This window comes from Sciurus vulgaris (genome assembly GCF_902686455.1).
Source record: "Sciurus vulgaris genome assembly, chromosome: 12".
NCBI classification, from domain to species: domain Eukaryota; kingdom Metazoa; phylum Chordata; class Mammalia; order Rodentia; family Sciuridae; genus Sciurus; species Sciurus vulgaris.
In genome coordinates, this window is record NC_136473.1 from 44,119,786 (window position 1) to 44,134,409 (window position 14,624).

The following is a 14,624-nucleotide window of genomic DNA, read 5'->3' on the forward strand; positions in this document are numbered from 1 at the left end:
TTAGTTTTCTGTCACTGTGACAAAATACCTGAGATAATCACCTTTTAATGATCAAAGTTTTATTTTGGCTTATGGTTTCAGAGGTTTCAGTTCATGGTCACCTGGCCCTATTGCCTTTGGGCCTGTGATGAGGCAGCACATCATGGCAGGAACATGCAACAGAGGAAGCTGCTTACATCTTGATAGCTGAGGAGCAGAAGGGAAAGAGAGAGAGAGAGTAGGGGTGGGGGTCCTAATATCTCCTTTGAGAGGATGACTCCAATGGCCTAATTTCCCTCCATAAGGGTCAATTTCCAAAAGAAACTGCCACTTCCTAATAGCCCTGTAGGCTGACAGCCAAGTTTTTAATACCTGGACCTTTGGGGGTATTTAACCACTGAGCCACATAACCAGCCTTTTTAAATATTTTATTTAGAGACAGAGTCTCACTTAGTACCTTGCTAAGTTGCTGAGGCTAGCTTTGAACTCATGATCCTCCTGCCTTAGCCTCCTGAGCTGTTGTGATTATAGGCATGTGCCATAGCACCTGGCTCTTTTTTTTTTTTTTTTAAGGGAGGAAAATTGAAGCATAGTGAGGCAACTTTATGCTCAAGATCACAAAGCAAGTAAAGAGTCAGAGATGGTATTTGAACCTAGACCTTCTGACTCCCCTCTGTAGGCTCTTTTTATGCTATAAATTGTGAGTGATCATCACAAGGGAGAGATCATTTGCTGCAGAGGAAGTTCAATGGTCCCTCTGGGGTTCCATTTCCTAGGTAAGGGCAGAAGTGCATTTACCTTGAAGTTGGTATAGTCCTGTCTCAGGTCTTCTCACTTGTATGAGCCCTTTTCATAGCTCCAGCCCAATTTTAAATTACCCCAGATAGGCCTAACAAAACTTGGACCTCCCCTCCCTTGGGTAAAAGAATACAATTTTGGATAATTTTTTTTGTAAAAAAATGTGTATAGTCAATAAGAATTGAGTTCCACTTAATGAACTCCATTTGGAATGGAGAAAACCATTCCTTTTAAAACAATTGGAGCTCTGGGTATGTTTGCAGAGAGTGGGTTTGTGGTGGTGGTGTGTGAGGAAGTGGTCATGAGAAAGAGCTAGAAGGGGAAGTTCACAGTTGAGTCTTGTGCACCAAAGACTTGCAGAGCTGTACACCTGCAAGGCCAGGAGCTGCAACCTGAGATGGTCACCAGGCAGAGATTCGGCTTAAAAGAAGCAAATGGGTTCCTAAGGAATCCATCCTTTATCTCCTCCTGAGCAGATGGGCACTGAGACAGATTGAGTGTAGCTAGGACAGAATGATCACCTCCTGCAACCAATTTCTGCCCACCCTTGGTATTTTGGCTCCAGGCAGCAGGAGATGTGGGCTTTCCAGCTCAAACTTTGGAGACTCTCTCATCTAAATACCTTGCTAGATAGATGTGTGGTTGAACAAGCTGATGTGTGGCTGATCTGGAGCTTCATCTTCTGATCTTCACTACCCACTCATGTTTGCCTTGCAATCCATAAAATAACCAGAAGCCAAGCATGAAGACTGCCTACCAAGAATTTGCTGGACTTAATGGGAAGTTGCCTAGCCTTAAAGAGATGGTTTCTATACAGGTATCAGCAAGTGCATCTATGTTCTTTGAGCTAAACTTCCAATGAATGTCAGCCATGTCATTGAGCATTAGAGTGGGACCTGAAAAGGGTTCTATAAGTCCCTGGGTTCTTTGGTTCTTCCCTGGTGGGATCTCACAGTAATTTGATCTTTCATGGATAGTGAATTTCTGTGGTGTAAATCAACATAAAATCTGGAATTTTCTGGAAAGTCTAGGGAATTTTTTTTCTTTTTGTAAGTCTTCAATATGATTGGAAATAAGAATTGTTTGAGGCCAATTCCCACACACAGCCAGGTACTGTGCTCAGCAGGAGAGCAGATCTATTAATGGAGAGTTGAAGCCCTATGGGAACTATTCTGAGCAAAAAGAAAACAAAACTGTGCTGGGCCTTGTAGGGAATACAAATAAGAGAAGGTCCTGGCCACTCATTCATCCAATTCCAGCTGAAAAGGAAGCATAATTTTGGAATTATTAGAAGGTTCTTTGCTTTAATTTACATCTCCATCTATTTTCAAAAAGATTTTTTTTGGTTAAGTATTTACTTGTAATTCTAACTTTTTCCTGAAAGAAAACTGACTTTTCAAATGTCAATTTAGCCTCATATACATAAAAAAATAACACTTCTAAAACATGACTGGGATCAACATTAGGTTTCTCAAAACTCACTTTGAACCAGAGAGAGGAAAAATGTAAAGCAGCTGCCTATCAAACATTTTTTGCTAATTAGTATACACACCAGGATTTGTGCTTGGCTTTCTCTGAGGAGGGGAGGATGTGCAGGAATGACAAGAAGAGAGAGAAAATCACATCTACTCTGCTGTTCAAAAGCTTGCAGCTCCAGGAGCAACAGCTGGCCTTCAAAAGTTGGCACTTAGACTACAGATTTCTTCCCATATTACCTATGCTTAATCTCATTGTTAGAAATATGTTTAGTCTGATGACCAATCACAGCTATCACCTGTAAGAACAGAGCTCAAGCTCCATTTATTTTCAACACTGGGATAATTTCTGAGTGCTTAACCAACTCAGAGACATCTGCTTCACCATATATTACAGAGCTAGTAATGTTAATAACTGACTAGCTGGTTGCCCAGAAGACAATAAATGGCTTAATGAGATCCTGTTAATTCTGGTGACCATGAAAGGGAGACCAACTGGAAATAAAATCCATGAATAATTGGTTAAGAACAGAGCAGTCTCTCACTACGGGTCTATAGGGAGATATCCTGAGTTGGCTTAGTAATTATATCATCATAGGAATAACACTAAGATTAGAAGGAATATGGAATTGCTCTACAAATGTTGACTATTATTATCATTTTTAAAATTCATTAATGCTACACGTTCTATGAAGCTTAATATATTTCAGCTTCATCTTTTCCACATAAATGTAGAATTTCAGACAGCGTTTTATTGGAGCACATCTCCATAGTGGTCCGTCTATAAATCCAAATGCAATCAACTATTGAATTTAATTAACATTTTTTCCCAGGGCATTAAGTAAAATTTAAAAAGAAGAAGAAATTTTTCAGCAAAAAGAGTATTTTTTCATCAGACCATACTGCTTCTTGTTACTTACTTTCCTTCTTAATATTGATGGTCTGGGAAATCCCAGAGCAGAAGCAAGACAGCAGTTTATACTGGCTAACTTTTGGATGTGGGGAATTGATAGGAGCTATCTGGCTAGACTGCCCTGGTTTCCCTTTTATTGATAGCAAGACTGGATCCTGTCTCAAGTTAATGTCATGGGACATAGTACAGGTAGATAAGAATAGGTTCTGGGATAAAGGATGAAGAGGAGAAAAGATTGTACATTAGAGGCAAAATCAAAGTGATATTAAAGGAAAAGAACCGTTAGGGAAGAACTGATAGATTTTCTTGGTGCAAGAAAAAGAAGTCATGGACTTCTCATTGAAGTTAATGATGAAGTTGTTGTAGTGCTTGTGTGCCCAAGAATTCCAGGATGCAGTTGTGGGAAGACACAAAGTCACAGTCCATGAACTGACAGTGTGGGACTCAAACTACTTTTCATATGAGCCCTATTATGGTGTTTCTGGTTAAGAAGGACAGAATCTCAGTAAATTGTGAATTCTGCAAAGTAATACCCAAAGCAAAGCTCTTCCAAACTAACACTAACTTTGGAGTTGGCAGATGTGTTGGGAGTGTTGGTTTCCTTCACTATTTGTGTTGATGACTGAAGTTCAGAAAGAAGGGATACAGATTGGGTCAGATCTGTCACTTGTAAACTAGAGCCCATACGTAGTCAGGGAAGGGCTGGGCTGGGAATTTACAAAATCTGTTCAATTATAGTGATCAAAGTATGACTTGAGCCATTGCTCAGGAGGATATTTTCTTTTTTTGCCAAGCAGGGGAGCAACCTCAGAGAAAATGAGTTGTTTACTGAGTGATTATTTGTGGCAATCATTTTTATATATGTTAGTAGAGTAGGAAACTGAGTCTGAGAGGTTGGATAACCATATGAGCACACACCATTAGAACATGGCAGACTTTGAGATCTGAATTCGGTTCCATCTGACTCCAAAGCTCACGCCATTACCACTAAATTCTACTGTTTCACAATGTCACTGGAGGGAAGGGTAAAAAGAAATTTTCTATCCAAGTTTGCAAAAATAGACCTCCAAATCCTATGACTATTAGATTATTCCTATTTTCAGAAATGAAGTTATTGAATTGTAATGTTTGTTAAGGGAGTATGTTCTCTACTACACACAGAACTGTAGAGAATGTGGTCTTTACTTATAAAGACTTTGGTTGGACAATAAGAGCAGAACCCATAAGTTATAGCAACCAGACCATTCTATGTAATTAAGGACATCCTTGTGTTTCAAACATAGACTGCTGTATGAGTATATGCAGGGTCTAAAGTGGAGGCAAAGAGGGCTGTATTAATTCATACAACTAGGAAGGATTTGCATCAGTAGTGTCTTTTTTAGTCTCAGCTTCCTAGAAAAGAGAGCATGAGGCAAAGTGTAAGCAAAATGTTTTATGAGAAGTACAGTTCCAGGACCCTGCAAATGAGGGAAAAGGGAAGTGGGGAGAGGGAAGAGCAGGAGAGGAGGGAAAGCAAATCAAAGGAATGAACTACTGTAGTAGCCACAGCTTCAGGAGAAGACATAATAAGTTGCTTAATTACATTGGGGCACCTTTGGAGAGGCTACAGTGTCCTGGAAACACCCCATTGAAGGGAAAAGGGAAGAGGAATTTACTTTCTTTGCCTCTCATTGTCAAGGGTTTTCTATGAGCATTAACTCCCCTGCCCTTCTGGATTAGGTCTCCAGACACCTTTAGGTAGTTACTGGAGAAACCAGTTTTCAGTGCTGCAGACTAACATTTCATCCAAATCTATAAATGAAAGGAGGAATCAGAGCTTCCAGGTCTAGTCAGAGCAACTATGACTCCCAACAGAGGGGTAGCACTGGAAGCCATGTTGGCATTAGACCTTGGTGGCAGCTTAGAGATCATTAATGTCTATAGAGGATGTGGTAGCAACTGTGGAAATGGGCAGCGATGTGTTTGTGGGGGATGTCTATGAGTAAGTAAACAAGGGCACAGGGACAGGTGGAGTCAGGCAAATCTGAGGAGGTGTATGCATTGAATCTGATAGAGAATTCATAGAGAAAAGAAATTTGACCCTCAAATTAGGGTAATCTCAGAAGAATTTATTCAAAGAGGCATTTTTTTTTTTCTCCCTGGAGATAACCACATAAGAAAACCTTGGGGGTTAATTTGGTGTCAACAGAAGAGTTGTTACCAACTTCAGGCTGAAGGAATTCAAGAAAGGGAGCAGTTATTGGACTCAAGACATTTCCGAAGAAGAGGCCACTTTGAGGAGAACAGTGACCTTTGGTCAAGGAATACCACCAATTCAAGACAATCTCACAAAGAAAAGAGTTAGAGGTTAAGAGTGTCAACAAAAGCCAGTCAGTCAGAGTTTATTGAGGTAGTCAGTGCAGGTCAGCCTCCTGGGGGTCAGAGCTTGGTGGAGAAGTTAGGACAGTGAATCTGGAAGGGCACAGGACGATATCTAGCATAGGTTCTCTAAAGGAATTTAGTCCAGGTCTTTCTCACTGATTTCATTTTTTAAAAAGTAAGTGAGAAGGGCTAGGGATGTAACTCAGTGGTGGAGCACTTGCCTAGCATGCATGAGGCCCTGGGTCCAATTCCTGGCACTTCAGTAAATAAATTAATTAAATAATTAAACAAGAGATGAAGTAACTTATTCAAGGTTATTGCACCTGGGTAGAACTTTGCAGGACGCTATCGTTTGGTCCTCCAAACTCTGTGTCTTAAAGGTTAGATCCTAGTAGGTAGCATACAGATGGGAAGTGGTGGAACCTTTAGGAGGTAAGGCTTACTGGGAGAAAGTTAGGATGTTGGGGTGAGTCCTTGAAGGAAATGTTGGGACCCTGATTCAAATTTGTCTCTCTCCTGGCTTCCAAGGTGCCATGAGATGAATAGGCCTCCTCTGTCACATGCTCTTACCATGGTATACTATGTCACCACAGGTGCAAAGCAACAGGTACAAGCAATCGTGTACTGAAACTTTGTAAACTGTGAGCCAAAATAAACCTTTCCTCCTTAAAAGTTGATTACCTTGGGTATTTTGTCACAGCAATGGAAATCTGACTAAAACACAGGGTGAGTGTGGTGTGTCTGGGTAGAAGGAAGGGAAGAAGTTTGAACAAATGATCAGGAGCAGGAATGAGCAAGATGAGTTAGTGGAATATTCAGGGGGTGATCCTGACAGAAGGGAAGTTGAAGGGTTGTAAGAAATACTGGTAAATAGGTGGAGTAACACTGTGAAGGGCCTGGAAATAATGCAGGTCACTTTCTCCTTGGTGTGGCAGGAAGTAGCTTGCTATTAAGTTTTGAGAAGAAAGCACCATGAAATAAGATTAGCTTAAGCAGAACAAGATTCACTTCAGAAAAAACAGAATTCCACTTAGTTAAGGGAGTCTACCTTAAGAAGCTATTAAATTTGGAAGTGGAGTGGTGTAAGCTTAAATTTTGATTATGGTAGAAGATATGGTCTAGAATATTTTCCAAGGAAAAACTGGTGGAAAGTTCATATTGCTTAATGTGGGAGTGAAAGAGAAAAATGAGTCAATGGTAAACATAAGCTGTTAAGTGTTGATGAATGGACAGATAGTGAGGTGGTCATTCAGGGCAGGGTTGGGGACTGGGTATTGGTTTTGGTTGGGACATGTTGAAACTGAGGAGATCCACAAGTTAATCATCTCCACTAATCTTGCCATGGGGAACCAAGTTTCTTAACTACAGAAGGACAGGACAGGAGTGTACCAAGTGTGGGGCAGTGGGAGGTGTCTGCCAGGGAGTAGATAATAAGAGAGTGCATATCTACAGATAATTCATAAACAATAATGAGTGGTTGGGGTGTAGCTCAGTGGTAGAGCATGTGCTTAGCATAGATGAAACCCTGGGCTCAATCTCTGGCCACACACACATATATACACACACACAGAAAGAAAGAAAGGGGATCACCCAGTTTTATAACTGGCTTTGAAATCTGCCAGAAGTTAATTCTTGAGGTTCTTGCATATAAGAGTACTATACCAAATTGTTTCTGCTAGGAAAAACAGAAAATTTTGGCCATGGAACAGAAAATTCCTAAAAACTACTGATAAAATTCATCAGGTGAAAATGAATTAAGAAATAAAAATGAAATTTTATAGTATTTTTACCTTATGTTTGTAGCCTAATGAAGCCTTTGTTTTTGTGGTATATCATTAGCACATGAAAGGATGCTTTGTTCCTTTTGGATGCTGGTGGGAATTGCCTGAAATTGTAATTTAGCTCTGAAGGAACTTCTTGTAAAAATTAAACACACTATTATTGTAGAATAGGGATTGATTTCATATGGTGTTAGTTTTCCATTGCCATAACAAATACCTGAGATAATCAAATTAAAAAGAGGAGAGCTTTATATTGGTTCATAGCTTCAGAGCTTTTAGTACATGATCAGTTGACCATGTTGCTTTGGGTCTGTTGTGGGACAGACAGTTTATCATGGTGTCCAGTATGTAGTGGAGCAAACTGTTCACCTCATGGCAGTCTAAAAATAGACTCGAGGCCAGGGCTGGAATCTCAAAATCTCCTTTAAGGACATACCCCAGTTACCTAACTTCCTCCCTCTAGGCCTCACCTCTTAAAGGTTCTGCCACCTCCCAATAGCACCACAGGCTGGTTACCAAGTCTTAATATGTGGTTTTTTGGGAACACTTATCCAATTCATAGCATGTACATATTTTCAAAAAATGCAAAATTAATTTAGTCATCTTCTAGGAAATTGTATCATGAGAATGGTGACATATTTTAAAAAAGCTAATTATACTGGCATTCTTTTTGATAATATTCCTAATGTTAAATATTGAAGTGATCAGATGTGGCCATACTGAAGTGGATCAAGTTAAAATAATCATTTTGGGGTATTTCTCTTATTTATAGGAAGATTGTTGATGTGGAACACTGTGTATGGATGGGTTGAGCATAAACTTCTGGTGTGGACTAGTAAATAAAGTCATTATCAATTAGCACTTTCTGCAAATCATCCTCTCAATCTTTGCAGAGTCTATGCTATTAGACATGTTTCTTGCTGGGTAACATTTTTGGAAGAATGAATTGTATTCATTCTTTGTCATCTCACTTCATCAATGAAGAAGTACTGCAGTGAAGACAACCAATAAAAAAGTCTTACCCAGACAAGATACGGTGCTCAGTATGAAGCTGTATGTTCCACAAAGATTAATTTTGAAAATTTGACACTAAGATTTAAGGTTGAGAGATCAATTTAGATTTTGCTTTCTATTTCATGCAATTTTATTTTTCTGAGTTATATTTTTTTACCTGAATGGAGTTTTAGATGAGGTTAATTAGACCCGAAATTCCACAAACAGCTGGCATCAGCCTTAAATAACGTACCTACTAGTAGGCACTGAGTTTTAAAATTGTTCCTTGAAGACTGTTGCACACAAATTGTGAGGATGACCTTTTACCTTGCATTACCAAATATTAGCAAGTGATGTTTATATAGAAAATAAAATTGAATTTTCAAGCAGAATGCAGGAAAATGACACAAAACATGCTGGCCTTACATTGCCTGAAGAAACGCAGAGTGATGCTTAAATGCCCTACCCTTTTTCCCAAGAACTGAAGACTCATTCTAAAGAGATAGATCAAATAATATCAATGTTTTCTCTTATTCTGCCATTATTGTACCTGGTTTTTTTTTTTTTTTTTTTTTTTGGTGGTGCTGGGGATTGAACCCAGGGCCTTGTGCTTGCGAGGCAAGCACTCTACCAACTGAGCTATATCCCCAGCCCTGTACCTGGTTTTTGAAGAAGAAAACTTTTGAAATAGAAGAAATGCATGATGATTTTTCCAGAAAAGATATTTGGAAGAGAATGGGAGTTTTTGAAGGTGAAGTCTTCTGAAAGCTGTTGGGATCACTCAGAGAAATAAATATATGGGCAATATAGTGGTTTCTGGAATGTATTATGAAATGGCATTTAAGTGAATCTCTGCTAAACTATATCCCTTTCCTACCTATTTAAATCTCTGTTGCCTCATGTGAAGGGAACTTGAATTCAAAATTAGGATGTACTGCTCTTCAGTAACTATGAGTGAAGATGGACAAATCCCAGTAGAATGTTTATTGCACATGAATACGCAAACACCAATTTTTACAAACTCACTGACAGATTAGCAGGAATTATGCCTGGAAAACAGACACTAACTTATTATTCTTTCCTAACACAGATAAATATACATAGATTTTTTTCCCTCTCTTAAATTACATTGATGCAATTAAAAATAATCATTTGCCTTTTTAAGTTTGGTATTATAATATTTTTATTCATTAATTTATTTTTATTGTCATGATTATGTATTTGAAGTTCAATCAAAGAATATTTTGCGGTCTCATTTCTGGTCAGAACTATTATTTAGTTTGTTTCATGACAAGGGCTGAAAATCATTTTGTCGTGGAGAGAAGGGAGATATTGAAAAATGGTCTGCTCTAGGAGTTAATTATGTTAGGTGTCCCACCACAATGGAGTTTTCTTCGTAAGTTTGCAAAGAGCTCTTTTTTTTTTTTTTTCCTGGTAAGGTATTCAGGAAATGGAATAACTTCTCAACTCTTGATCATGGTTTGAGTCTGGTTTTGGAACTTGGCTTCTACTTGATTTGACCTAGTTCCTGGTAGAATATATATGGAGACTTTCATAAGTATGTCTTGAAACAGGAATGAATAGGTAAGTTCATGGAGTATTCTAATGCCTGGCAATACCCCTTCTGTGAAAACAGAGTTTGTGCATTCTTAACAGTACTTAGGATTTAAAAACACAGTAAAAAGGGGCCAAGAATGAGATGGGTTATTAGTGTGATATTTCCAGGATATTTATAAACTTTGGTATGGGTTTTTATACCTTAGTTGTACACTGCATGGTTAGCAAGAAATTACCAACCATGAAAACAGGGTGTTTTCTTAATGAAGAAGATTTAATTTAAGAGGAAGCATATGGTCAAGAAAGATGACAAAATAACTAGGGTTTCAGAGTAGAAAATACTAGAAATGGAGGGATACTACTTGCCCCAAATAGTTATAGAGCATCCAACACACGCTTTGGCTCTTTGAAATCCTACTGAAGCAATGAGGTTTAGTGATTTATGATGTTGGTGAGAAGCTTAGGAGAACTTTTAGAACAAAGTTTCAATTGTGGATCCATTGCATGTGACTGAAAATAGCACAACCACCAGAGAAGGGTGTTATTTGCTTCCTTCCTCTTCTACACTCACTGATGGTAATTAAGAACTGAGCTGGAATAACTAAAAAAGGGTCTGAGAAAAAGAGGAAGTGTTTGAAAATGTTTGGTGTGTGTTCTCAGTACACTTTTGGTAAGTGCATACCTGGTTGATTTCTCATCAAGCTTTCTCCTACTAGGTCTCCTGACTCTTTCCAAAAACACAGTTCAGTCCATGAAGTCTCTCTCTTTTTTTTTTTTTGGTGCAAAATTAAATGTTTGAGTGTTTCTCTTACTATACTGACTGCTCCAGTGGAAGTTTGGTAGAGGATGTAGGTAAATATCAGCGGTCATGTTTGAGTGGGGACTTGTGTTTTGATGCTATTCATTTTTTATTTTAAGTGACACTTAATAGTTGGTAGGTAATTATGAGTTACCATGTGATGTTTTTATACATGCTTATTTTGAGTAATGATCAAATTTGGGTAATTAGCATATACATCACCTTAAATATTTATCATTTCTTTGGGGTGAGAACATTCAAAATCCTTTCTTCTAGTAATTTTGAAATATGCAATACATTACCATTAACTATTGTTACCCTACTGTGCAATGGAATGCTAGAGCATATTCTCCTAACATATTGACCTTATCTCTCCTCATCTCTCTTGCCCCAAGCTCCCCTCAATCTCCAGAAACCACTATTCTACCATTTCCATGAAATCAACTTTTTTAGATTCCACATGCTTGTGAGGCCATGCAAAATTTGTCTTCCTGTGCCTGACCTTTTGCACTTCATGTAATGTCTTCTTGTTCATCTACATTGCTGCAAATATAAGATTTCCTACTTTAAAAAATTTGATGCTATTCCTAATGGACCCTGCTAGATAGATCAGATTGGCATTTGGCTCAGAAGCAGGAAGTACAAACCAGAATTGGAGCAAAGAAAACATGAGTGAATTACACAGAAAAGACTATTCAATTAGCATCCAAAGAAGGTTTTCGTTTGTATAGAGGAAGCCAAAGAGAACTATAATTCCTGCAACAACACTATTAATAATGGGGAAATATTAGTAACAGCAGGATATGATTAAGTAAATTATGGTATATTCACTGTATGAGTTTATGTTAGCAACAAAAAATTATATCATGAAGAATTAATAATTATACAAAGGAATTGGGATTCATGTTTCATTACTGTAGCTATAGTTGTTTGATCAGCAAATCTGATAATGTGCAAAAGAAATTCTCAATTGCTCTTATAATAAAATATGAACTCAACACCTGGCTTATACAGTCCTTTATTGTCTCTAGACTCAACCTTCAAAATGGCCCTTGCTGCTTCCCCTCCAGGCTACACAGGCTGTTTCCTTTGTCTTGAGCAGTCCTTCCTTACTGCCCAGGTAAATCCTGCTACTTCTTCAGATATTGGCTTGAACCTTTCTTCACTAAGGGAAGCCCTCTCTGACCAACCTCCAAGACCAGTCTAGAGGCTGCAGAATTTTGTACTTTGTGTACAATATCACAAGTGCCTGATCATTTCTGAAACCACACCATACGCTCACATAAAATTGCTCAGTAAGGGAGGCTGAGGCAGGAGGCTCATGAGTTCAAAGCCAGCCTCAGAAATGTAGTGAGGCCCTGAGCAACTCAGTGAGACCCTGACTCTAAATAAAATTACAAAAAGGGCTGGGGATGTGGCTCAGTGGTTAAGTGCCCCCCGGGTTCTATTCCTGGTTTCAAAAAAAAAAAAAAAAAAAAAAATGCTCAGTAAATATTGAAAGGATGAGTTTCGATATTGAGTGAAAATGGAAGGATCAATTGTACATATAAGTTTACACTTTGTATATATTTATATATATATATATTTTTAGAAAGTGACTTTTTAAACAACAGAAATATTATACAACAAAATGTTAGTATTTTCATTACCATATTTGTGTTCCAGCCATGTATTATTTTTGCAATTACCAAGAGTTACTTTATGATTTTAAAATGCAACAAAAAAGAGGAAACTGTCTGAGTTCAGCATTGCAGTTGAGAATAGTGTTTCAAGCGTAGTGCCTATACAGCCTCTTGAGAAAAGGAAAAAAATAAAAAATTAAAAGCCAAAACCCAAAAACGGCTAGGGTGATCTTTGGGCGGAGGGAAGTTACATTTGTATAAACTAAGCATATGCAGGCCACAGCACAGGCAGGCTCAGAATGAGAGGGGAAATGAAATAGGCTGGTGACATCTGCCTGTGGTGGTGTGGAGGGAGAGCAGGGGCCACCCTGTTAAAGAAGGCAAAGCCCGCAAGAAATGTTGTAGTCAGACGGGCACCATAGCGCATGCCTGTAATCCCTGCAGCTAGGTAGGCTGAGGCTGGAGGAGGCCATGAACTACTTAGCTGAAGGCCCTGTCTCTGTCTCAAATTTAAAAAAATTTCAAAAAAGGGCTGGGAATGAGGCTCAGTGGTTAAGCACTCCTGGATTCAATCCCTGGTTGGAAAAAAAAAAAAAAAAGGAAAGAAAAATTGTAGTTAGAAAGAGGAATAATGGAGGGAGAGAAGACAGAGAAGTGGATGGCACAGAACTGAGAAAGAATTCTGAGGAAGTAGCAGGGGTAACTCAAGAGGCAGCAAAGGACAGCCAGAAGCAGATGACCTCCACAGGGATGAGGATGGCCTTGCTCATTTAGAAGATGCATAAGGTGAAAGAGGGAGGCAGGCAGAAGGGACTCCCTGAAAAGCAAGCCGTGGTGGTGGTGGGGTGTGCAGGCATGTGGATGTGTGCATGAAAGAGCAGGTGGGCAACAGACCCTAGAAAAAGACCCCAAGAGAAATTAAAATAAGGATGCATGCAGCTTAACAGAAAAGAACATCAGAGTTTAACTGAAAAAATTGGAGATGTCAGAAAGAAAGGGGGTCAAAGGTGAAGGAAACTTGGAAGTACAGCTCAGATGAAGAAATCTACCCACGTGGCGAAACTCAACTGAAAGTTGACACGCATGTGACTAACCCAGTGAGCAAGGATGCCGCCTGGTCCCAGGAAGAACAGGAGGAACAGGCAAGGGGGGGGGGGGCGCATGAGAAGTTGTTTGCTGTGGGAAAGAGACTGGGTGGAGGTGCGTATCAGGGACAACTTCTGGCTTGGTTAGTGGTAAGCTGGGGGCAATACTGGAATGACAACACGTAAGAACTTAAAATAGCAATAGCAACAACAAAGGAAGCTAGCGCGAGTTTTACTGACAGAGTGTGGTCTGCCAGGCAGGAGACCAAGGATGATTTGTAGGATCCAAGGTGGGAGCACTGGATTGGTTTCCCTAGTCGAGGTGGTTCCAGGGCTCCAGGAGGTTCTGGGGAGAGGAATCTATGGAGCCCTTAGCATGGTAATTCTATTCTCCTAGAAGCCACTTCTGTACTTCTCACTGTGGTTTTAACCGATTGGTTTTAGGAGAGTCAGATCCAGTTGGATTCTTGCCTGGTCATTTGGACCTTGGATTTTCCAAGAACCATTGTACCGAAATCAGTTATGTCTGTGTCAAATGCACTAAGTTGTTTCAGGCATTCCACCGAGTACATCAATGAAGCAGAATGAGTTCTTCCTTACCCAGTCATCAGCAGTAACTGATAGAAGATTTCAAACTGAGACTTCAACCCAGACTGCCAGTGTGTTTGTGTCTATCACCAAAAACCTTTTTCCTGCAGAGGACTTAATAACCAAGTTGTCCGGGAACCTCTCCCCTGTGTCCAATCAGTGCATCTTGTCAATGATCCAGACAGGATGTTTGCCGAGACCTACCGTGCCCTACTGCTAAGGTGCAAAACTTGGTTGCTTAGGAAAGACAACCCCTGCCATTATGGGAGTGATGCTCATCAAGGAGGACGCCTTCAGCTGACACCCAGACAGAGAACAGGTGATGCAGACAGGGTCTGGGGGGCGCTCTGATCTCTGGTTCCAGTCTTTCCTCAAGCTCAGCTGCATGCCTGTCCCTCTCATTGTCAAATTTTTTCTTGGATCCATGAGTTAAAGAACTCCTTTGGGCTATCCTAATTTTGAGTTGCAAACCTGCCTCTCATCATCAGATTAATAAACAAAGTCTAGTGAAATTGCGGTGTGGGAATTTGCTAAGAAGTATCTATCAGGTTGGGGAAGAGAGACACAAACTTCACAGAAGCAGATGAATAAGGATGTAGGTGTTCAAGACCCACAGGTTCTTGCTCCTGGCTTTGGGAATATGTTGGTGAATGTTGCTGTAAGTGCCAGTGAG